At 37.7% G+C, this 24,854-nt stretch overlaps 1 non-coding gene across 1 annotated transcript; it reads left to right on the forward strand.

Annotated features, from left to right (window-relative positions):
• The first annotated feature begins 23,567 nt into the window (after positions 1 to 23,567).
• On the forward strand, positions 23,568 to 23,699 carry LOC143651104 (small nucleolar RNA SNORA31). The gene has a single exon (XR_013159841.1). It is a non-coding gene; the product is annotated as a small nucleolar RNA SNORA31 (small nucleolar RNA).
• The last annotated feature ends 1,155 nt before the right edge of the window (positions 23,700 to 24,854 follow it).

Below are 24,854 nucleotides of genomic sequence, written 5' to 3' on the forward strand. Positions count from 1 at the left end.
TGTAAAAAGACATGTTTTATATGTCAGACGTATAAATTAAAATACAAAACATGATTACAGAGTCATGTTGATTTTGGAAAATGCACATTTATTGATTTCAAATTTAGAGTCTTTGACGCTTTTTGTCAAAGAATCATATTGTCCAGTGACACCTTGAAAAACAGCTTCTCTTTTGTACCCAAAAAGCCCTGCCTTTACCCAATCTTCAAAAAAAAGAACGAGACCCAAGGGTAAAGATATTTCTTCTGTGACACAGATCACTATTGTTTTTAATAAAACTGACCCTTTTTATGGGTGACATGACACACATAGGCTGCTATATTTTAAGAATTGAAGGCAAGAATTGAAATTAAGGTTACTAATAAGATTAAATTGTTTTAAAATTAATTAAGTATTCCAGAAAGTGTATTAGGCATGAATGCTTCTCCAAATCGACAAAATCTTATAATTACCTCATTAGATTAAAGTTACCAATGCCATGCCACTTGCTGAAAATATAATGGTAAAGAAGACAGACACAATCTTTATCTGACATGGAACATAATGAAGGGAATAAAAAAGTGAAAATGCTATGACAAGAAGTCCGTAGAGTTTGGTGAATATTAAAAAAGAACAGTAATGGGAGTGCAAGGGCAGCAGTGGTAGAATTCTTGCCTGCCATGTGGGAGAGCCGGGTTCGATTCCCAGCTCATGCATTTCCCAAGAATACAAGCAAACAAACAAACCAAATTCAACCATTGGTGCTGCAATAATGGGATACTCAGATGGAAAAAGAATGAAATAGGACCCCACCATGCTGCATACAAAAAAAAGAACAATAACATAATTAAGAGGGATTTGTGGAGGCAGTGAAAGTTTTAAAGAAGAAAACAGGCTTGAATCAGGAGTTGAATCCACAACTGAAGTGTAGTGTGTAGTGTGTATGTGGGGGGGGGGGGCAGGGGTAGGAGGGTGTGGGTAGGAGTGGGGGAAAAATATAACATGCTGAGTCATGCTGACTGCTCCTTTTGATAAGATTGGATAAAGAGAACATTCGCTTAGCCTACTTAGAGGTATGCCTGAGAGTTACTCCCGGAGAACCTCTTTCGTTGCTTAGATGTGGACTCTCTCTCTAAGCCCAACTCTGCAAGTAGAATCATTGCCCTCTCACTTATGTGGGACATGACATCCATGGGTGAAAGTCTCCCTGGTGGCATGGGAGAGGACTCCCAGGGGTAAGCCTGGCCCTGGCACTTTGGGATCAACAATACCATCCTGACCAAAAGGGGGGAAAGAAGTGTAACAAATAAGGTATCAGTGGCTGAAAGAATTCAAATAGAGTTGAGAGGCTAACCTGAAGGTCACTGTTATGCAAGCTTCTGTTAGACATTGCTACATACCATAGCTTGCCAATACTCAACCAAAACCATTCTTGCCAAACCTAAAGAATACCTAGGGCATTATATAAGATTCTACAAAGATTCATGCACTAGGGTAACTTTCCATAAATCTACACCCTCCCAATGGGTCTCTGGAGCAGATAAGTCCTGAAATGCTGAGGGGCCAGCCTCTCCAGATCATCAACTAGTTCCATCCTCCTATCCCATATTCTTGACAGCCCCTTCCAATTGAAAATGTTAGAACGGGTATAGCTCAAATACCCCTAAAGAGTGGAAGAAAGATCAAAGGTGATGGTGTAGTTATACAAAGAAGGTAGGGTTTAACAAATGAGTGCAATTGCTAAATGATTATACTGATATTTATTTCAGTCTCCAGCATCTTAGAGAAGCTAGAAGTAAAAACCTAAAATGGTGGAATTATAACCCATACCAAACTCTGACATCTTTTCTATAACTAATTCTTGTGATGTGCTTTGAAATTTATTCCTTCTAGCTGTTTTGGAGCAGCTAGAAGGAAAAATCTGAAATAGTGAAATGGTAACCCATGACAAACTTTGAAATCTGTTTTGTATCTACTTATTGAAACATACTTTGAAAATAAAAAAAAATAAAAGCAGCATTGAGATGACTGAGATGTCCATTTTTATGTCTCAGATTGACAAAAATTAAAGAAGTTGATAAAGAAAAAAAAAGAACATTAATTGGTTTTTGAAGTAATCCAGGATAGAGATTGTGTTGGAGATTGAATTAAACCCAGAAAAACATGGACTTAACCTTAATCCATTCCTGTGCATGTGAACCCATTGTAAATAGTACCTTTTGATGAGGTTAGTTTTAGTTAGGATGTGGCCCAAATACATCAGGTTGGGCTAAGTCTAGATTAATGGAGTCCTTTATTAGCAAAGTGGAAATCTGATGGTGAGAGAATCCATGGGGAGCAGTCAGAAGCTGGAGGTCAATAGAAGAGCGAAGAGAAAGGAGAAGATGCTGCCATGTGCATTGCCATTTGATGGAAATCCCAAAGATTGCCAGCCAGCCAGAAGAGACCGACCCTGGGAGGAAGCAAGCCTTACGTGATGCAATAGATTTCTGTTGTCAAATCAAGCCGTTGTATGGGATACTAAATCATATGGTGATGATGAAGTATAATGATAACTGCAAATACATTTAAAAGATATTACGGTATAGAACACACTGTACAATGGATTTGATGTGAAGTAAAAGAGTGAGGGCAGAGCCAGATATAAAACCTCGGTCTCTGCCTTGACTAACTGAGTGGGGCCATTGAGTGAGTTGGGATACAAAAGAAGAGCAGGTTGGAGAGTGGGTGAGATAATATGTTCAATTCTGGACATTTTGTATTTTAGAAACCTAGCTGTAAAGAAGCGGACAGTAATTTATATGATTCTTAAGCTCAGGGAAAATGTTTGGGTGAGATATATGCATTTGGGAGTTATCAACATTCAGATCAGCTAGAATATGAAGCTCATACATACAGATGGAATCTTTTGGAAAAACTAGATGGCACAGAAGAGGATCTAAGTGTAACTGGAAACACCTGAGAAAAGATCTGGTAAGAAAGAGAATGCTCGTAAGGAGACTAAGCTGCAGCAGCAAAAGAGGTAATGAAAAAAATTTGTTGTGAATCATAGCAGAGGTTGACAAACCTTTTCTGTAAAGGGTGACCTACTAAATAGTTTAGGCTTTACTGGTCAATGTGGTGCACTCTGCCACAACTTCCCTATTCTACCATAGAATCTGAAATCATTCATGGGTAATGCATAAATGAAGGAGCATGGCTATGTTTAAACAAAACTTCATTTACAAAAAATTGGTGGGCTGCATTTGGCCCATAGGTTGAAGTTTGACAGCCCTTGAAATATATTATCCTGAAGGTAGAGAGAAGAGATTACTTGAATAAGGAGGGAGTAGTCAATGCTGTCAATTGATGTTGATGGATGAGGTAGGATGAGGAGTGATAATTGTCCATAAAAGTTACCAAAACCCATTCATTGGTGATTTTAGTGAGAGGAAGGTTTCTGTGGAGTGTTGGGCTAGAAGCCATATTGCAGTGTCTGGAGGACTGAAATGGAAGGTGAGGAAGTAGAGGCGGTGTGAAAAGGAAAATACTTATAGGAGAGAAGTCAAATTGTAACTGGAGGAACTTAAAGTAGCAGATAATTTTTTTAAATGAAAAAGTCCTCAGTATATTTAAATGTCAAAAGGTAGAAAGCAATGGAATGGTGGAAGAGATTTTCTGAGAGGGTGGGAAGAGTGGATATGTGGAGCAGAGGTAGAGAAATCAGCTTTCAACTCAAGGGAGGACATGATCTCATTTGTGAGAGCAGGGAAGGAAGAAAGGAAGGTTTGCAGTTGGGTGATAAGATGTCGAGAGATTTTTCTTCTAGTAATTTCTGTGACGTAAGACTCTATTCATCTGCTAGAACAAGAGTGGTGAGGTCATGGGCACAAATATTTGAGGTGAATAAAGAAGATTTAAATTGATTTAAACATATATGGAAGGAAGGACAGTTAGATTCTGGAGACAATTTAATTTAGAATGACATTTTGGGAGATTGAATCATGTCTCCCATGATGACATGGGTTTGAACCCATTTGTGAATAGGACCTTTTAAGATATTATTTAAGGTGTGGATTCATTTGTGAACATGATCTTCAAGATCCTATTTAGATGAAACCAAATTGAATCTGGGTGGGGTTTACTTCGTATGAATGGAGTACTTAGAAGGAGAAGAAATGTCCTTATAAGACAGATGACTAAGCGGAAGTAAAAGCCACATCAGTAGAAGCCAGGGAAGCAGAGATGACTATGTAAGATTTTCAGAACCCTACAGACTCTGGAAGAAAGCAAGCCCTGTTGATACCTTTATTTTGGACTTCTAGCTTCCAAAATGTGTTGTTTAAGCCATTTACTTTGTGGAATTTGTCATAGCAGCCCTGCAAACTAAGAGAGACACCAATCAGCTGCAATGCTTTTCCTCTGTAATACTCAGCACCCCATGGATAAAAGGACGCTTGCATTGAAACAAGGATGGTGTTCACTAGACAGGTGTGATGAAAAGTCCTGAGAGGTAAGGAAAGTTATTGGGAAGAGCAAGGTTGTAGAGGTGGACCAGAGAATCTAGAGAGTGAAGAAGACAGAATTGGTAGTCACATATTAAATGCAAAGACATATGGATTAGGAAAATTATCATGTAGAATCTACTAATGATTCAAAGTAAATTCATACAACAGTTAAAAATCAGAAAGTTGCTCTCCCCAACCTCTATGCAGAGTGCTGATGTTATCTGCAATGGCTTTTCAAGCCTATCTGATGTCAACACTCTCCATCTCCAATCCCCCTGGTAATACTTTATCTCATACTTTTTGTCTTATCTGGTCAAAATAGTTATTATATTCCTAACTGCACCAAAGTGATGAGCACAGCTATTGTATGTTTTATAGTCATCCCTGTCAGATAATATTTTTATTTTCGAAGGAGACCGTGTCTCTAGATATTATTTGGTTTATAAACTATTTAATACTATAAGCATTTATGGAATACTCATGATAAACCAAGAACTATGCTAAGTATTGGGGTGAGGGATACACAAAATAAATTATACAAGTGCCTATACTACTAGAACTTGCAATCGACCATGAAATGCAAGCATCTGTAGACATAATTATAGCGCATCACACTACAAAGAGGGTTATCTTTGTATCTTTTTAATGCCTCCTCAAGTGACTGATGTTGATATTTAAATTTGTTGGTGTTCTATGTCACGTTTCAGAGTTGTTTTAGTTTTGTTTCTTTTTCCTTTTTGAGTGGGCCATGTGGACAATCTAAAAAATAATTCCCCATGAGTATAAAAGAACATCAAATGGGGGGGGGGTGCAAGGATAGGTCAGTGGCAGAATTCTTACCCGCCATGTGGGAGACCTGGGTTCAATTCCCGGTCCATGAACATCCCTAAAAACAAACAAGCAAAATGAAATACGACAAACAAACAGAAATTCAACAAATGGTGCTACAATAATGGGATGCTCACATGGATAAATAATGAAACGTGACCCCGCCATATAGCATACAAAAAAAGAAAAGAAAAGAACATCAAATGTTTGAGGTTAAGGAGAGTATATGTTTTTACTAACAGACTTATGTTAGAATGAAAGCTGTAGGGCAGTTACGGTGCACATAATATTTCAGTTATATCATAAATGATAACAGTGTACCCTTGTTGAAGGTTCTGTACCATTGTTGGAGTGTCAAGAGCCATTGTAAGGAAAGAGCAAAAAAGGGAAATTATACAACAGATCATGAAAGAGATAAACATGAGATATTTGAATGCAGTTATCACTACCTGTGAGAATGCTGCAAAACAGCATCTTATACTTTGGAAAGTGGCAACATTCCAAGGACACAGTTATGAAAAAGATTTACCCCAAATATGCATTTGGAATGGGGGACGTGGATCTGAGGGACTTTACTCACACTACACAAACTTAAAAGCAGCATCTAGCAATTTAGGAAATGATGCAATTTGGAGAAAAACATAAGCAGATACAAATGCAAAGTATATTTCTGAAAAAACTAAGGCATTTGCCACATTTCTTATAATAATGACTACTTGAATTGTTCCCTTCTTTTGTATCAGTCACAGCATCTTTCATCTCATTTTAATTCACAGCATTGTATTGCCTTCTTGACTTTTTTAATGCCTTGTCTTGTAATTATTTAATTCCCTGGCACAGAAAGAGTATTAGCAGAGGGTTCAGAATGTCAGTGCAAAGTGTTTAAAAGTCATTAACTTCTGTGGCATTTCAGATTTTTTTAAAAAAGTGTTTTACACAAAATTAGCCTGCCTTCTCAATTCACACAAACAGGGAATGTGTTAGATACATATTGGCATTCAAATTTTTTCTGAGAATTTTTCCCCCTGGCCAGGAAATGATTACGCTTTTATTGAGTCCTCAGTTCACCCCAACTCACTTTTTTTCTTATCTTTTTTCTTTTCTCTTCTTTGTAAAATTTAAGGTGGAATTCAATTCTAACTCACGATGGAATAAGTTAATGGAAATTATTAGAGAATAGATAACCAAGTTTTGTGGGTTTTTTTTACAGTAGCTAATGTGAACCCTGAATATTCAAATATGCAACATGAATTTTTAGGAAAAGTGATTATTTCTGTGGAATATTTCGCCTCTGAAATGGTACATATCAAGAGGGGTTTTAGTACTCTTGGTCATTTCTATGAAGATGATTAATATGGTGACTTCGTTCAGGACACAGGAAAAACAATTTACTGGCTGACAAAATACAGAGTTATAGATTTGTACGTCCTCAATATGGAAAACAGCCATACACTTAGGATTTTAGTTTCTCATTTAATACCCTGCTTCATTTCATATGAAAATAATTTCAATTACCAATTATTTATGATAACATACAGTGTTCTTTTAAGAACAATGTTCAATTTCTTTCTTTCTTTTTTTTTTTTTTTTTTTTGGCAGTGTTATCACCTAGATGTTATTTAAAATACAGACTTGTGTGTTAATTTAGGGTATGGTCTAGTTTTCTTATTTAATTATTTACAGGATGATTTCAACCCTATGTTAACAGTTTACTTCTTTCCAACAAACCCTAAAAGCATACTTATTTTGAATGAGTGCATGAGAAAAGCACATTAATGTTGAAAGTAATAATTAAGCTGCCTTTATTCTATCTACAAACTCAGCCTCATTATAAATAAAGACAAACAAGTGCAACATAAAGAACATTTATTCCTTTTTAATGGACTTTTAAGTCAGTTTCTCAAATTGTTGATGAATGTAATAAAATTAAATTAAATTAAAAGAAATGTCAAGAAGAAAACAAATTTAAAAATTAACAGAGCCCACAATAAATTTGCAATTACATGTCCATTAAAGGTTTTAAAGAGGGTTAATCTTGGTAAAAGGGTGGGGGGGACCACACTCTTGGAGTTTTAGCAGGAACAACTATTATCATTGCAAATTACTTAAACTATTAAGCTGAGAATAATTCAGAAATATCATTAGCAGTCAAATTACTGAAAAAACTTGTTTTCTTCCCCCCTTTGTTTAATTTAAACTTAATGTCTGCTTATTTTCACACAAGCAGAAAATGCTGATAAATAATTCCACAGCATGCCTAAACGTCTCCCTTCACAGCTAGCTTCTAATTTGATCTCTGGAGACCTTTCCCGGTAGCTGAATAAAATATTTTCATTTATTCTAAAAGAGCCACCACCACCATACGTTTCTAATCTCGAGTTGCTCCGTAATGCCTTTAGATGAGGTCCTTAGCAAATCATTAAACTTGTTCAATAACAATGTTACAAAACACAAGAGATTTGCCTTTCATGAAACAAAGAAGGTTTTCAAACAGGGGTGTGTGGGGTGGGGGAGGGGAGAACTTTAATAAGTCAACTTGAGTGTCTAGGGCAAGTTTGAGAAATTATTTAACATGTTAAACTTTCTGGCAGTCACAGTACAAGGAGACTTCAAATTCACAGTGTCAGAATGTTTCACAAGGACCATACCTCCAAGTTACAGAGACCGAGCAGGCGAGATTGCTTTGCTATTAGACTGGAGTGCCAGCACCCACCCCCTTTCCATACATGCACACGATCTGAGTGTGCACAGGTCTCAGCTCTGGAAATATATAAAATAATGACCTATAAATTTGTTTGTTTTTAATAAAAACAAATGTTCTGATGATCAGATAATGAAAATGACTTTACCCGAACTGTCTTGATCCATCAAGATGCAATTTGATGAAGCCAAATGGAAGCCCGATGAAAGTTAATTTTTTCCTTTCTAGTCTAGGAATTCATCATAAACACTGATAATTTATGCCATGTAAGACACATTACCAATTAGGAAGAAATGTTAGTAGAACCAAGCAAATTTCTTATGTATTAAGGTATCAGGTTCCATGCCAGGATATGAACAGAATCTGCCTGCCTGTGCAGGAGGAGGTGCTGGGAAAGGTTGTTTTTAAATCCCAGGAGCAATTCATGTCCTTTGACAGCCCATCAGTCTTGTTTTGTTGTTGGATTATTGAATTTTTATAATAAAAAAAAAATCACATTTTGTAAAATGTTTGTTTGAGCTTGTTGTTCAGTGTAAAAGTTTGTCTTATTGGGGAGGAAGTAGGAATAAACAAGATTATGCAGACAGAAATAGTTACAGGGGTATTTCCTATATATCTTTAACTTTTGCACCAAAATTTCAGAGTATTGGATTTGCTGTCATATGAGATAGCTCTCTGCTCTGCTCTTGAAATGCAGAACAAATACCTTGATCTCTTCTTTTACTAACGTTATCATTCTAATCTTCTGCTTCTTTTTTCAGTTCTTGCCTTAACATCTCCCTTATTTTTCTTCTCAGTGTGGAACAGAATTTGCAAATGATCTTAACGTGTATTAATGAAACAATGTATTAGAAACAATGAAGAACATAGGGGAGGCTATCATTCCAATGGCCAGTTTCTGCCACCTTTGCAGTACTTAATTTAGGAAGTCAAGGGAAGCTAACATCTCTCCATTCTCATGCATGTGTTCTGAGCTAAACTGACAATATAGTAGTTAGGACTATTTTTAGACTTAGAATAAAAATTGCATTTAGTAAGTATTCAAAATAACACTTATTTGAACTCTAAAAAGCACGCATATGTGAGTAGAAACGGTGAATTTGTACAATGTCTGCAACAAAGCTTTCCTACTTCTGAAGGTAATAATGAATTATTGTCCTTCTTTTGTTCTTATTATCCTTAATATCATTAGCATTGGCCACTAGCCAAATATGGAAACTAGAAGATTTCTCAAGAAAATGTGTACTAGAAATGTCTTCATGTATTTATATAAAGCAGTGGCCTGATGAATATAGTCTAATATAGAAGGAATATGATACGATGCCCCTTTAGGACCCAGAAAAGAGGAATATGCAGTGCTAGTTAATACTGGAACTGCAAACGATTACTCTCCTTATCATTCTTTCCTGAGAGTTTGATTCCACATCAAAAAATATTCAGTTTCATTCATATTAAATACTAATTTTTCCCTTTTTTTCTTCTCCTGCTTGAGGTGTTTTCATTTTGAATTAAAAAACCGCACGTGGAAAAGTTTAAATTAAAGGAAAGGTCTTGGAGAAGTGGACTGATTTCATGGACTCGATGTAAGCAGCAATAAACAGTACCCTGGAGGCTCACGTTCATGGGAGTCTCAGTTAAGGACCAGGGCTCAGGATTAGAGAGGAGGCATGCCAGTTTTGGGGTCAACCGACAGGGTTTAAGCCCAAATCTTACAACTGCTAGCAGAATGACGTTGGGCAAGTTACTTAGTTTTTCTTTATCTCAGTTTCTTCACCTGGAAAAAGATGATAGCTGAACCTGTTCTAGTCTCTATGAACTAATTGAGGGAAAACACACAAAAACACTGCTTCAATACATGATGTGCTGTAAGCACGCAATAATGGGTTATTATTTTGTGGTTATTATCACATGAAGACCAAAGTGGGAACAAATGGAGTCCATTTGTGATGATGGTTTAACTGATTTCCAGTATGTATAGTGTGGTAAAAATAATTTGTTATTTATTTACCAAGTTGTTCCAACGATACACCGTTCAAAATCAACTGCTTTCACGCGTCTCTGCCTAGCCTTCCTTGTATGTATGTCTTTTGAAGTTGAGCAAGGGAATAAAACCTGTTTCTTTGGAGAATCTGCACTGGACTCTGACTGGGGTGAATATGAATTCTAGATCCATTACTTACCATGCCGCATAGAATAGGGGTAAGCACGCAGAGTCCTGAGTGAATTTCGGGGAACACGAATTTCAGGAAGGCAGGGGCAGACCGTTACAAATTACACTGTGTCCCCTTGAAAGATATATTTAAGTTCTAACCACCAGTCTCATAACAGTGATTCTACTTGGAGATATGATCTTTGAAAATGTCACTAGTTAAGGTGAAGCCAACTGTATGAGAATAGGCTCTAATCCAATATGACTTGCGTCCTTTAAGGAGAGGAAATTTGGACACCGGTAAACAGAGAGACTAGCCACATGACGGAGGCAGAGATTGAATTTGCCCTGTGTCACCTCCAGAATGCTGCAGAAATCGGAGGAAGCGTGGCTCTGCTGACATCTTGGTTTGCACTTTGAGTTTCCAGAATTGTGAGACAATAGATTTCTGTTATTTTAAGCCCCCCTGTTTGTGGTACTTTGTTATGGAAGCCCTAGGAAATTAAGACACCTAGGTTACGTTAGTTAATATTTGTAAAGAGCTTAGACTAGCATCTAGTACACAGTGGTGTTATGTGTTTGTTTAAAAATAGGGCATGCAAGGGTAGTTCAGTGGTAGAATTCTTGCCGCAAGCAGGAGACCCAGGTTCGATTCCTGGTCTGGGTTTTATTCCCAAAAAAGCAAACAAACAAGCAAAATGAATGGACACACACAAAAAATTAACAAATGCTGCTGCAATAATGCAAATAAATACCTACATGGAAAAATAATGAAATGTGTCCCCTGCCACTGCACATGCAGAAATAAATAAATAAATCATTACTATGTGATTTAAGCCTTCTGGCACCTCAATTTCCTTCCTTCCTTATTGTAATTCTAAAATCGCAATAATAATAATTCCTCCCTCAAAGTGTTATTGAGACGATTAAATGAAATAATATATATACATATATATGATGTGTGGCATATAGTAAGCACACACTAAACGAACGCTATCATTGTCATTTATTCTCCTAATCCTCCAACTTGATTTTCACCACTCCGCAAGGCAAATCCTGTGAAAATCATCTCCACAAATACTACTTCATGTCTTTCCATCTCAACAAATGTATTCTCCCTTCTTCCCCGTGATATGTCAATTCTTTTAGGCATAGTTTCATTTTCAGTTAATTCAGGATGTATTCATTCACTATCCAGGTCCACACTGACACTCTAACGTACCTTTGGTGTACTGTACAAGGGACGATGCCTAACATATCGGTACTTAACAATACTGACTTCTCAAGTCATAGTAGCACGGTGGGAAAAACACAAGCTAAAGCATCAGAAGAACTAAGGTTTAAGTCATGACATAACAGATGATTCGCACACATGGGGAAGACACTTCTTATCTCTAAAGCTCAATTTCTTCAAACATAAACCTATGTTCCAAGTTATTAGAGGCGATCATCAATCCTGTATATCTTGTTTCAGGGGTTGTAGCAAATTTGGTTTGACCAAAGATGGGAACAGTAGCCTGAGTAAATACAAATTAGTGGGTGGGGCCCAGGACTGCTTAAGTCGAATATCAATGTCAGACTTAGAGCAGCACCGTGTGAATTGCACATTTCAGTTTAAAAATCACTTCAATGATGGGAGCCTGACCATACAAAAATAATAATAATAATAACTTCAATGAGATATTTAATACTCATTTTTCAGATGGAAAACTGCAGCCCTGGAAGGTTATGAGGGTTCATAAGATCAACTAACTGAATATCCTTTGTTGCTTCCCCTTGCCACCCAACCACAGGCAGCATGCAGCCTGAAGTATGAATCCTGAAGAGGGAAGAGATGCGCCATCATTTTGACTTGGGCATAACAGGGAAAGTGATAGGAATTAGGTTTATTCTAGCATACATTAAGCCATCTCTTTTTTCTTTTTATTGACAAAACAAAACAACATGCAAACATGAACATTCTTAACCTATGAATATTCCATATTTGGTGTACAATCAGTGGCTCATAATATCATTGTATAGCTTGTATATTCATCAACATGATCATTTTTTAGAACACTTGTATCACTACAGAAAAAGAAATAAAAGGTAAAAAGAAAAAACTCATGCATACCATATCCTTTACCACTCCCTCTCATTGACCACTAGTATTTCCATCTACCCAATATATTTTAACCTTTGTTTCCCCTATTTTTTTTCTATACCCCTTACCATTCCCTTTCGTTGATCACTAGTATTTCATTCTACTCAGTTTATTTTAACATTTGTTCCCCCTATTATTTATTTATTTTTAATCCATATTTTTTACTCATCTGTCTATACCATAGATAAAAGGGGCATCAGATACAAGGTTTTCACAATTACACAGTCACATTGCGAAAGCTTTATCATTATACAATCATTGACACTTTATTTTGTCTCCTTTCTCTTTTCCCGCTTTCAACCAAGAAAGTCAACCCTTGATGCTGAGTTCCAGCTCATTCTAGGATTTCTGTCCCATGTTGCCAGGGAGATTTACACTCCTTGGAGTCATGTCCCACATAGAGAGGGGGAGGGCAATGAGTTTGCTTGCCGTGTTGGCTGAGAGAGAGATAGGCCACGTCTGAGCAACAAAAGAGGTTCTCTGGTGGTGACCCCTAGGCCTAATTTTAAGTAAGCTTAGCCTATCCTTTGTAGGGATAAGTTTCATATGAACAAACCCCAAGGTTGAGGGCTCAGCCTATTGATTTGGTTGTCTTCTAAGCCATCTCCTTCTGTTTGAAGTTTCTATATTCATTTGTCATACTCATCTTCAGTGGTAGAAGGGAAGGCTATCGCATTGATTTACTGTACCTGATGGGATGGCTCTACAGCTCATAAAAAGGTCTTTTTTTTTTTCTCAATCCCATCTGGCTACTCTATAAAGAGTTTACCTGCCTTTTTCTTCTGTCATACGACTGGGATTCTATTTTTCTGTTTACTGGCATTCTCATCCACATGTTTGCTTATTTGCTTATCTCTAAGCATAATGATAATGTATTCAATAAGGTCTTTATGGTCTGTCTTTTGTTTCACTGAAATAGGCAGAAATCTTTACCTCCCTGTTTACTCCAGCAGGAGATTCCCAAGACATTTTTTACAATGAGACTAGGCCAAAACATGTTGTAGTGTAACACCTAGTTTAGATAATGGCAATCCTAATTCATTTTCCTTCAATTATCCTGAAAAATGCCATTTGTGATGCTTAATATTGCTGAGTGGCACTGAGAGTGATCAACTCTTGCCATGTTAGCAAGAATGAGGGAGCTTCTCCTGCTGACTTTGAAGAAGCAAAGAGCTATGTCATGAACTGCCTATGGGAGGGGACCAGGTGGCAGAGAGCTGAGTACAGCCTCTCAGAGCTGAAAGTAGTCTCTGCCTGACAACTAACAGGAAAAGGTAATCTCAGCCATACAGTCACAAGAAAATGAATTCTGCCAGCACCCAATGAGTTTGGAAGCAAATTGTTTCCTAGCGGAGCATCCAGATAAAGAAGTATCCAGCCATTATTTTTATTTTGGCCCTCTGAGACCCTGAGCAAAGGACCCAGTTCACCTGTTCTAGGATCTTGATCCATGGAGCCTGTGAGATAAATACTTGTTGCTTTAAACTGTTCAATTTGTAGCAGTTTGCTAAAGAAGACTAGAAAATGAATATGTCCAGTGCCTTAATTTGCCAAGGTTGCTGTAACAAAGTACCACAGACTAGTTGGCTTAAGCAACAGAAATTCATTGCCTCACAGATTTGGAGGCTAGAAGTCCACAGTCAAAGTGTTCAAAGTTTCAGCTGGGCCATGCTTCCTTTGAAGTACGTAGCACCGGCTATGTGTGGCTGGCAATCCATGATGTTCCTCGACTGGTGGCAAAACTTAACCTCTGCCTCTGTCACTTGGCTGTCTCTCTCCATTGGTGATTGTGCCCTAATTCCATCACCTTTATAAGAACACTGATAATATTGGATGGGATCCACCCTAGTGCATTTGGCCTAATCTTCACTAATATCATTTCCAAAGATTCTATTTCCCAAAAGGATCATGTACATGGGACCAGGAACTAGGACTTGAACATATCTTTTGGGGATACACAATTCAGTCTGCAATAATCACGGAAAACCAGTGGTTAGATTGCATGCTAGTAAATCCATACCATTTTGTCCTGCTCAGTTGAGCTGCATGAATGCAAAAAATCAGTTACATTTGTTACCCAGCTTGTTTATGCTCTTTGTACTTTGTCATGTAATTTAATGAAACATGACAGTATCAATTAAAGAAAGCTATAGTTTCTATCAAATCTATGTGGAATATTTTGGAAAAAAAACTGGATTTTAGGTAAAACAATTTTAGGTACATCTAACATATTGGCGCTTAACAATACTGACTCCTCAAGACACAGGAGAACAGCAGAAAATACATAAGCTACAATATCAGAAGATCTAAGATTTAAATCATGACATAATTGATGAGCCACCCACTTGGGAAAGGTACTTCTTACTTCTGAAAATTTAGACACAGGTAATATATAAATATGTAGATATAGATATATAGTTTTTGTTTCCCTGTTTCAAACAATTTTATTTGATTAACTACATGGATATAAGGGAGAGCCAATCTTTGCCAAAGCACTTTCCATATTTATAGAAATATAATTAAGACAGCTGTTTGGTACTGGAAATTAGAGTTTCAGAGATATGTTCAGCCCCCAGAGCCTGGATAATCCACTTCAGTTTTTATAGTGGTGAGTTGTATGACACTTGCTATTAATAATATTTAGGAAATTTTAAAAAATGATTTGTAGTTTTATATATTGGAATCATTTCAAATACACATTTAAAATAACATTTTCTCTTTTTCTTTCTATCTTTTTTTTTTCATCCAAGCCTACTCTTCTGAGCAGGAAAGAGTGCTACTGCTTGCATATAACCCAAAAACTATCTTAATTTCACCAAAAGGAATTCTATTAAGTTGTGAATTTCACCAATCACTTTATGTTATTTTAATTTAGTGGTTCTTAAAGCATGGTCTGTGAACCCACAGTACCTATATCACCTGGGGACTTGTTAGAGGTACAAATTCTCAGGCCCCAGCCAGACCCAATATATCAAAAACTCTGAGGGTGCAACCTCAGAATTGTAACAAGTTCTTAAGGTAATTCTGATGCACCCTGAATCTTGAGAGCAACTGCATTCATTAATCCTGAAAATTGCTTCTGTGGATTTGGTACTATTATCATTTCAATTTACAAATGAGAAAATGAAGCCGTAGTATATAGATGATACCAATTAAGGTCCAATCAGGAAAAATAGAAATCTCTCTAGGTATTTAAAAATGAAGGAATTTAATACAAGACATTTGATTACATAAGTAGTAGGAGAACAAGAAGTCACCACCAGCTCCAGAGACATAATAGTGATAGTACCTTCGTTCTGAATCTGGAAGCACCTTGCAGAAGGATCAACTGAAGTGGGTCTTCCCTGCTGGTGCCCAGTGACTGAGTGGCAGGACAAGCAGGACTTTCAGGTACAGAATCTGTCAGAAATCCATGCGAAGCCGAGAGGAATGGGGAGAAATACTTTGCCTTTTCTCTCATTCTGTCCATCTTCTAAGCAGTGCCTCCTGCCGTCCATACTTGCAGAAAGCAGAGGGACGGGGAAATGTAGTTCCCTACAATAGACAAGCGCAGTCAGGGCAGAGCAGGAAATGAACCCAAGGGCAAATAGACAAATGACCCCCAAAAATGATTAATTCAGTTTTCCAAAGTTACTCCATTGGTAGATGGTAGAACTGGAAGTTGACACAGGGAGCCAGCTCAACAGATTCCAGCTCTCCCTAAGCCACGGGGAATGACAGAAAATACCACAAATTCAGTGGTAACTGAAAATATTACAGAAAAAGTCATGGAAAGAGCCTATTACACAGTTAAAATATTGAGACCAAGCTGGCATCTAGAAAATACATAATTAATAGTTTGTGCTAGTTAAAGCCTGGTTTTCAGATTTTCTTTATGTTCAGTCCAGTCACTCTGGCCTGTTTACAAGGAGACAGGTTAGACAGAATTCCCACAAGGCTATAATTTAAATTCAGAATTATCACATCCTATGGCAATAGGTGGTAACATGATGATAATCAGGGATATAGTCACCAAAAAACTCTATTTCTTACATTTTGATTAATGTGACGTCTACAGAAACATTTGTGGGTGTTAATTCTGATGAATGCGTGTGTTGTGTTGTCAGCACACCTTTTAATTGTTGTATTAATTGGCCTTGCTCTTCGTGAATTACTTTGTAAAGAGTAATTATCTGAGACCATGTTGTAGCAGTTTAGTCCTGCAAAAGAGCTGTTTTTTGAATACCGCTTAAAATAAACCTGGCATGTTGAGCCATTGTTTTTATCCATCCCTCTTGCTCTCATTCAATTTAGAGAGAACTCTCAGAGGTAAACTGTAGGAAAACTTACACATGAGAATTCCCTGAGGTCAAAGCTAGAAGCTGTGCCAAGTTAGAGACTGTATGCATATGACAGCTCTTTGGGAGTTAGTTTTTGCATTGCCTGCCAAATGGGAATTTGAGATATGCTAGGAGAGCTTTGGGTTTCTTGCAACTTTACTTGTGAAGGTGAAAAATGAAGAAGCTTCTAATTAGCAAAAATGGTTTGTAACAACACTTTGAATTCCAAATCCTGTGGTTGGTACTGCATATTTAGGGAAGTATAGTTAAGTTCAGTTGCCAAAATTTACAAGCCATTTCCTTTTTGCAATATTTGAATCCATATGGTTATTAGGGAGATCCAATTATTGTCAAAGCACCTTCATATTTATAGGACAAGATAATAAAGCTTGGGCACATTTTTAAGATGTGATCAGGTTTAGTTTTAAAGTCCGTAATCTACGTATTTAAGACAGAACACTAATAGGTGACTAGCTCAAGGTTATTGTTTTTCTCTCTTAAAATATGATAAAAATTACATTCTAGAGTATTTTAAAGGAAACTAAGAATAAAAATGTTAGGAACTCAAGAAGAAGCAGATTTTAACATTATTTTTAAATGTTGCCAGTACTTTGATCAAAAGGAAATAAATAACCCGAGAAATAAAGATTTGAATTTCTATCTCTGGTACTATAATAAATTCAACATGTAGATTAGTGTAATTAAGAATGTAGCAACAGCAATAAAACTTAGGAGTGTCTTTATAAGTGAATACTTCAACTGGGAATCAAAATTGTATATTATTCTTACAAGTTATACAAAGCATAGTATGAAGGGAAGCACCATTTCAGAAAAAAATAGTATGAACATGCTTTAATTTATTCAGGCTTTTTTGTGATATTTATGTTTTTAAATTTACGGTGTTTCATTAACTACTGCAATTTTCAATATGCATGTCATTTTTAAAGAGGCAATCACTCTAAGTGGATATTACTATAATCATTTCATACAGATCTACCCGCATATTAATAAAAATAATAAATATATCTATATTTATCTTTACTTTTCAAATATATCAATTATTAAGATTTACAGTAGCCTCAATAAATTAAAATAAGCAAAAAGACGTCTTTTGAAAATGATTTTTATGGTTGTGGAGATTCGTGTTTCCTTAATATCAATTGCTATTGAATGATCTGACTACAAAGGAAGGCATTATGAACAATTATAATTTTATGGTTTTATTTCCTAAAATTTCATTGACTACTTTCAGAATACAAAATGGACATTAGCTATGTTATTTGATCCAACTGATTAAATCTGGTGAAGAAAATGGAAGAAAACAACCCTACAAAACTGTCCTTTAAACTTTTATGACAACCTCTTGGTTGAGAATCAACTTCTATTGGGCTAGTTCAGAGTTTTGTGAACACATGTTGAAAGATAAACTCATAAGTGGTAACTGAGGGGAAAAAACAGATGTGCCTATTTTACAGGTGGTTTTCATGGGAAGAAGACTCTGCATTAAAGATTGGAGTGCAGGATATTGGAGTGTGCTCTTAGGGTCACCACCTGTGTAAGGGAAGGGAAGGAACCAAAATTGGGCAGAGGGAGAAACTGGGTGTAATGGTCAGGTTCATGTGTCAACTTGGCCAAGTGGTGGTACCTGTTTGTCTGGTTGGGCAAGTGCTGGCCTGTCTGTTGCAATGAGGACATTTCATAGAATTAGATCATGATCACGTCAGCTGCATCCACAGCTGATTCCACTTGTAATCAGCCAAGGGGCATGTCTTCTGCAATGAGTGATGCTCAGTCTAACCACCGGAAGCCTTTTAAGGAGGATTCAGAAGCGAGGCTCTTCCTGTTTCGGCTGGTGAGCCTCTCCTGTGGAGTTCATCCAGACCCTCCATCGGAATCGTTGGCTTCACAGCCTACTCTGTGGATTTTGAACTCTGCGTTCCCGCGGTCACGTGAGACACTTTTATAAATTTTATATTTGTGAGTGTTCCTGTTGATTCTGTTTCTCCAGAGAACCCTAACTAATCCACTGGGCTACAATGGGATGGAGATCATAGGTTGGTAAGCCAACACTCTGTAAAGAAAGTATGCTGAGTTGAATGGTCTCCCCCACAAAACCCATGCTCATCCGGAACCTCTGAGTGTGACTTTATTTGGAAGTAGGGACTTTGCAGATGTAATTAATTAAAACAAAGTCATGCTGGATTAGGGTGGCCCCTAAACCAAGGGCTGGCTGGTATCCTTACAAAAAGAGAAAACAGAGATACACACGCAAACGTGCACGTGTGCAGCCATACACACACACATACACACAAACACAGAGGAACATGCCATGTGCGAACAGAGACAGGGATAGAGATTGGAGTAATGTGTCTAAAGCCAACCACCAGAAGCTTAGAGAGAGGCATGGAAGAGATTCTCACTCAGAGCCTCTAGGAGAACCCAACCCTGTTAATACCTTAATTTTAGATCTGTATCCTCTAGAACTGTGAGAATAAATGTCTGCTGCTTTAAGCCACCCAATTTGAGGCCTTTTGTTATGGCTACCCTACGAAACAATTTTATAAGGCAATTCCAAAAAGACTAACAGCTGATGGCTGTCTACCACAGCACTACAAGCAGCTGGGGGCATATGTCTTAAAGGAGAATCCTGGGTGATGCATATGGCAGCCCACCACAGCTTTCTGCATACTTTCTATAGGAATCATCAATGAAATGTTTGAAATTATTGGAAGTTTACTATTATTTTCTCACTCCCTTTATTCAGTCACCAAACATTCATTGAATATATTTTCCAGAGCTTAAGTTAGCAGTTGGTTCATAAGAGCACAATAATTGTTTGTTAAATGGATGCATACATATACAACAGTCTCCTCAAAGGAGAAAGAGCATTTGGCGCAGAGGGTTACTAGGGCTTCTTTTCTTAACTGGCGCTAAGGCTTGTTGCAGAAATGTTCTCAATCAATTATGATTATTTCCATGCCTATCACCTCACTTGACTTTGTAGTTTAAGAGGATAAAAACCATGTCTTTCCATCTTTATAATCATAGAATCTTACAGTCTCTTGCTTATAGAAACAGGTAATAATATTTGTTGCATAAAAGAAACATGATAAAGATGATCTTTGAATATTGTGCAAAAAGATGTGAATTTTATCTTAAAGACAGCAGGGAGATTGCCTTTATCTAAAAGCAGTAAAGTAAATGAGTGGCCCTTACAGGTCAAAGTTTTAAGAAACAGTAAGAAAGATGGATTGGATGGTAGAGGATAAGATATAAGGAATGCAATTGGTAGATTATTGCAAGAATTCAGTTAGGAGGTGAAGGCCATAGCTAAGGCAATAAAAGTAGGAATGGAGTTCTGTTGCTTGAGTTGCTATTGGTATGTGGTTGGGGTAGGAAGATACAGAGGCAGATTAGACAGAGGGTTTTTAGGATGTAGTAAAACTAAGCATCTTTATAGGGAGAGAAAAAACAGCTAGTACCACATGAAAAACCGACTTCTGCATAATGACTAAGCTGTCATTATTTGGGTTTCTGCCAACTTCTTTTCCAGCCATAGTTAGGAAGATTCAGGTGAGATCGTTCGAGCACTTGTATAGGCCAGAATCTAAGAGCGTTGTATAGTAAAATTTAAAGATCTGGCATATTTCAGATAAGAGGGAATTAAATATCATTCAACCATTATTTTTTTTTCAAATATTTAAATACAAGACGACCAGTTTAGTGCCTCTGCTTCAATAGGTACACTGTTTCTGAGAATGAAGTGATTAATCTCCTATGCCAACAAGATTAGGTTACTTAGCTTTCTTCCTACCTTCTTCCCTTTCTTTTCATTCCATCTTTACTTCTTCTCACTCTTCTTTCCTGCTGTTTGTCTGTTTTTCTTTTTTTCACAAAACAAGAATTTTGGGTCCATTATCCTTCTTTCCCTTTCCATTTAATGTGTAACATAGCATCATACTGTAGAATACATGAATAAATGATGATCCAGAGTAATTGAAGGCTTATTTCCCTGGCAAGAAATGCTTTAAATTGTATACTCATAACAATATAATGTGCCTGTAAAAACAATGCACAGTAAGCAAAAACAATAGTAGTAATAATAATAATAATAATAAGAGAACAACAGCAACCAAAGAACAAGGAGAGGAGGAGGTACAAGAAGAGAAATAATCACATCTAATGTTCCATTTAATTCAAATCTACATTTTTGGTATCCTAATTGCTTAGCACTGTTCAACATGACCCATTTTTGGTTAATGAAACTCATTTAATAAATTCTTTAATTTTATTTGGACTTTATTTCTACTAGGAGTATAAAAACTTCTCATGGAGTATGGATTTAGGGTAAATTCAGTGTACATTGCTTTTAGCCCACTGATTACTATATGAAAATTACAGTTGTTAATGAAATAGCCCCATTTAATATTAATCAATTTATATATAACAAATGTATGTAAGTATGATGTTTCCTTAGTGTTATCATAAGACTGAAAATAATTCCCTAAAGCATTAATAGATTATAAAGCAGAGACTGTAGTTTGGGCTTACATGAAATATCAGATATGATGATACAGTCAAGCAGCAAAGTAAAACAATAAAATAAAAATACAAAATGGCACATCTGACAGTTTTCTTTGTTTTACTAACCATCAAACTGAATTGCTTGGGTTGCTCAAACTATTTCACATGTCCTAGAAAGTAAGACTTTGCTTCACTGTGTACAGGTGTGTGGGGGAGAGCGATATCAAAAGAATACCGGTTGTCACAGTTCCAACCTCTGATTTGCATTAGAGTGGCCTAGAGGAGAAACAAAATGGAGGAGTTGAGCATTCATGCTATCTGGATTGAACTCCTAACTCTTTAAATTAAGTATAAAATTGAGCTGAACCTTTGAAAGGTAGTTTTTAAATACTGTTTTGTACTTTTCCAAGGAATCCCATATATATACTATATCTGCATGATGAGCAGCAAAGACAAGTCTGTAGCCTGAATAGGTGTGTATGTGGCCAGGGCATTGGACATACCTTGGGGTGGTGGGAGAGAGCAAAGTGATCTGATGTAGCCACTCTGGGAATAGCTCCTAATTATCCTTTACCAGCTCTGGCTTGTAGTTGACATCTCTCACAGTGGTAAAATGGAAGATTAGGCTTCTTTTAATGAAAGAGGTACTCCATGTTCCTGGGCCAGAATTTCCATGTCCAGTTTGGTGGTGAAACCACCCAGCAGAAGCAGCAGCCATAGGAAATCCAGCTATTTCATGATGTTACTGAGGGTAAGTTCATTCACATCCTCCTGGTGGGCCTCATCCTCCACCTCTCTCCCAGGAAGATCTCTAGCCTCATTAGTGCAAAAAGCTGCTCAGTGCATCCTTTATTGGCTAGGCCATTTCAATGATGTTCATGATTGAACATGGCATCATGCGGGCCGTTGCCATGTGCATCAGACGGGTGATATAGCTGGTGCCTTTCCACACTGCCAATTGTTTCCAAAGGTCCCTTCCCCACACAGAGGAATTGTTAATTCTCCAATCATCTTCCCTCCATGAATCTGATCAGACTGCTAAGCCATTGGCAATAGCCCATGAATCAGTAAACAGGGACACGGAGATGCTTGAGGCCAAGAGTTCCAGGGCTAAGAGGACTCTTGCAGTTCAACCCATTGGACACTCTTTCTAGTGTCAGAAGTGCTATATGGTCTGTCCGAGGCAAGAGAAACAGCATTGCTGTCCATTGGATACCAGATAGCATCAACTTGGCTGGTTAATCAGTGAACCAGCACTGAGCATCTGGTGAGGCATCCTTGAATCAGGGGTTCCCAATATGCCAACACAGTGAGGAAAGGGCCCTCATCTGGTGTTGCAACAGGGTCATTGTTGAGGGGGCTTCTGCCACCTGCTCTTGCCAGCATGCCATTCTCTGAAGGTCTGGGTAATTGCAATCCTAGATATACCATTTCCATTCGATGATGCTCTGTTTTTGGGTATGGCCTGTCTGAGGGTTCTGATTACTCAGGACCCAGGGCATGATGGGGAGTTCTGCTCTCAGTAGAACATGAGAGCAATCAGTGATCCCTTCCATTTCTACCAAGGTCCAATAGTAGGCTGGAAGTTGCCTTTCGAAGGAGGAGAAATGCTGGGATGTGTGTGGGAATTTCTTGGTCCAAAAACCCAGGGGTGTGCAAATTCTAATGCTCCCTCCTTTTTACCAGAGAGTAGTTGTCATGGTGCTGGGGGACAGCAACCTATAGCTCAAACAGAGATCCAGGCTGTAAAGGCTGGAGGCAGGGAAGCTGAAATGGCCACTTATATCTCTTTCAGGGCCACCTGGGGGTCTGGCTACCCCGCCAGTTACCATGGTGCCTACTCCCCTAGCACATGAGCTCCCTCCTCAAGCAGGGAGAATGTGATAAACCTGTTCAATCATGTCTCTGAGGGGAAGCCCTAGGATGAGGAGCAGAATCAGCTCGTCTCCCCAGTTGGGAGACGGGCAGGTGACTATTTCTAATAAAATCATCAATGTCTGTCACAAAATGGGAATCTGGTGAGGTGGCTAAATCCTCTGGTAGAGGTAGAATATCCACATGCCAGCACCCATTTGTCACAGTGTCATCAGGGCCTCCCACTAGTTATTTCAAGGCTTGGTATTCAGGGAGGTCACCCAGAGTGGGATATGTCCCCATCTGATTCCCTGAGGGTCCCATCCCAACAGAGATTGCAGCTGTGTCTTGTGTGGTTGCACTGCTGTCTATTGATAACTATTTTGGTGGTAGATAACAAGATTAATGTTTCCACTTTTCCTTTGTGCTCTCAAATGCTTTGTGTGATATGCAATGAACTCTTACTTATCTGCATTCCTGGGAAAACTTCAGGTAACAATTCTGGTGGAAAATATAGAATAATTGCCCTTTGTACTCCATACGAAATGTACATGTTAACAAACACAGAATATTCTGGTGATTTATGCATCTTTGAAAAATCTGGAGCAGTTAATGTCTGCTGCTATGGTTTCCATTACAGATGCAAGAAAAAAAGGTCCTCATGCTTTCTCTCCGTCTGATTGTGGAAGCCAAGTTTGAATGGGGGAATATAGGAAATTGTAAAAACATGAGGAAGAGGAAATAATCTTTCCAACTCAGAAATAAATTTTAAACAGCAAATAGCCTTTTTACTCCACCAAAGGAATCTTTTTGAAATTTGAATTCACATAAAGTATTGGAAGATGATTTACCCTAAAAGAAGTATCCTGGTGATTAACTTTAAAGAATAATGCTGAATCAAAACAACAAAATTAAGAGGATAGGAAAACCTTCCAAATTTTGTGTTTTTGATGTCCAGCACCTTGGGCTTTGATGAAAATTGATAACTGTCTTATTTGTATGCAGCACCAATGTCATGGCTCCATCTCAGTCCTTCCTGTGGCAAAGAATGATTCAGTGTTTGAGAGACACCATTATCTACGTCCTCCTCTTCATTGGGACTTTACTAAACTACACTGCACGCAGGTGGGACCAAATGACCACTTTTAGCCAATGACATGTAGTTGAAAGTGATATGCTCCACACCCAGTTCTGGTCCCTAGAACCTCTAATAATGCTTTACATTCTTCTTTACATGTTATGGTGGATTGAATTATGTGTCCATAAAAAAACATGCTCTGACTCTTAATCCCATTCCTGTGGGTGTGAACCCATTGTAAGTAAGTCCTTTTAAAGATACTATTTTGAAGCTGCTAAACCAACTGAATCAGTATGGGTCTTAATCCTATTACTAGAGACCTGTTGTGGTTTGGAGATGTATGCACTCTAGAAAAATATTTCCTAAATCTTCATCCATTTCTGCAGGTGTGAACCCATTATAAATATGACATTTGATGAGGTTACATCAGTTAAAGTGTGCCCCAGCACGGATCTCAATCCTGTTGCTGGAGTTCTTCATAAGCAGAATGAAATCTAGACATGGAGAGGGAAAACCACAGGGAGCAGCCAGAACCTAAACTTCAACAAAAACTCAAAGGGACTAAACTTCAACAAAAACTCAAAGGGAAGGGAGAAACCAGGAGATGCCACCATATGCATAGCCGTGTGACCATCTAGGATCAATGATCACCAGCAGCCAGTCCCATAACAGTACTATCTTTGGAGAGAAAACAGCTCCTTGATGATGCCTTGATTCAGACTTTTTCTTAGCCTCAAAACTATGAGCAGATAAATTCCCATTGTTTAATCCTGCCCATTTCATGGTATTTAC

This window comes from Tamandua tetradactyla, chromosome 11 (assembly GCF_023851605.1).
Source record: "Tamandua tetradactyla isolate mTamTet1 chromosome 11, mTamTet1.pri, whole genome shotgun sequence".
NCBI lineage: Eukaryota > Metazoa > Chordata > Mammalia > Pilosa > Myrmecophagidae > Tamandua > Tamandua tetradactyla.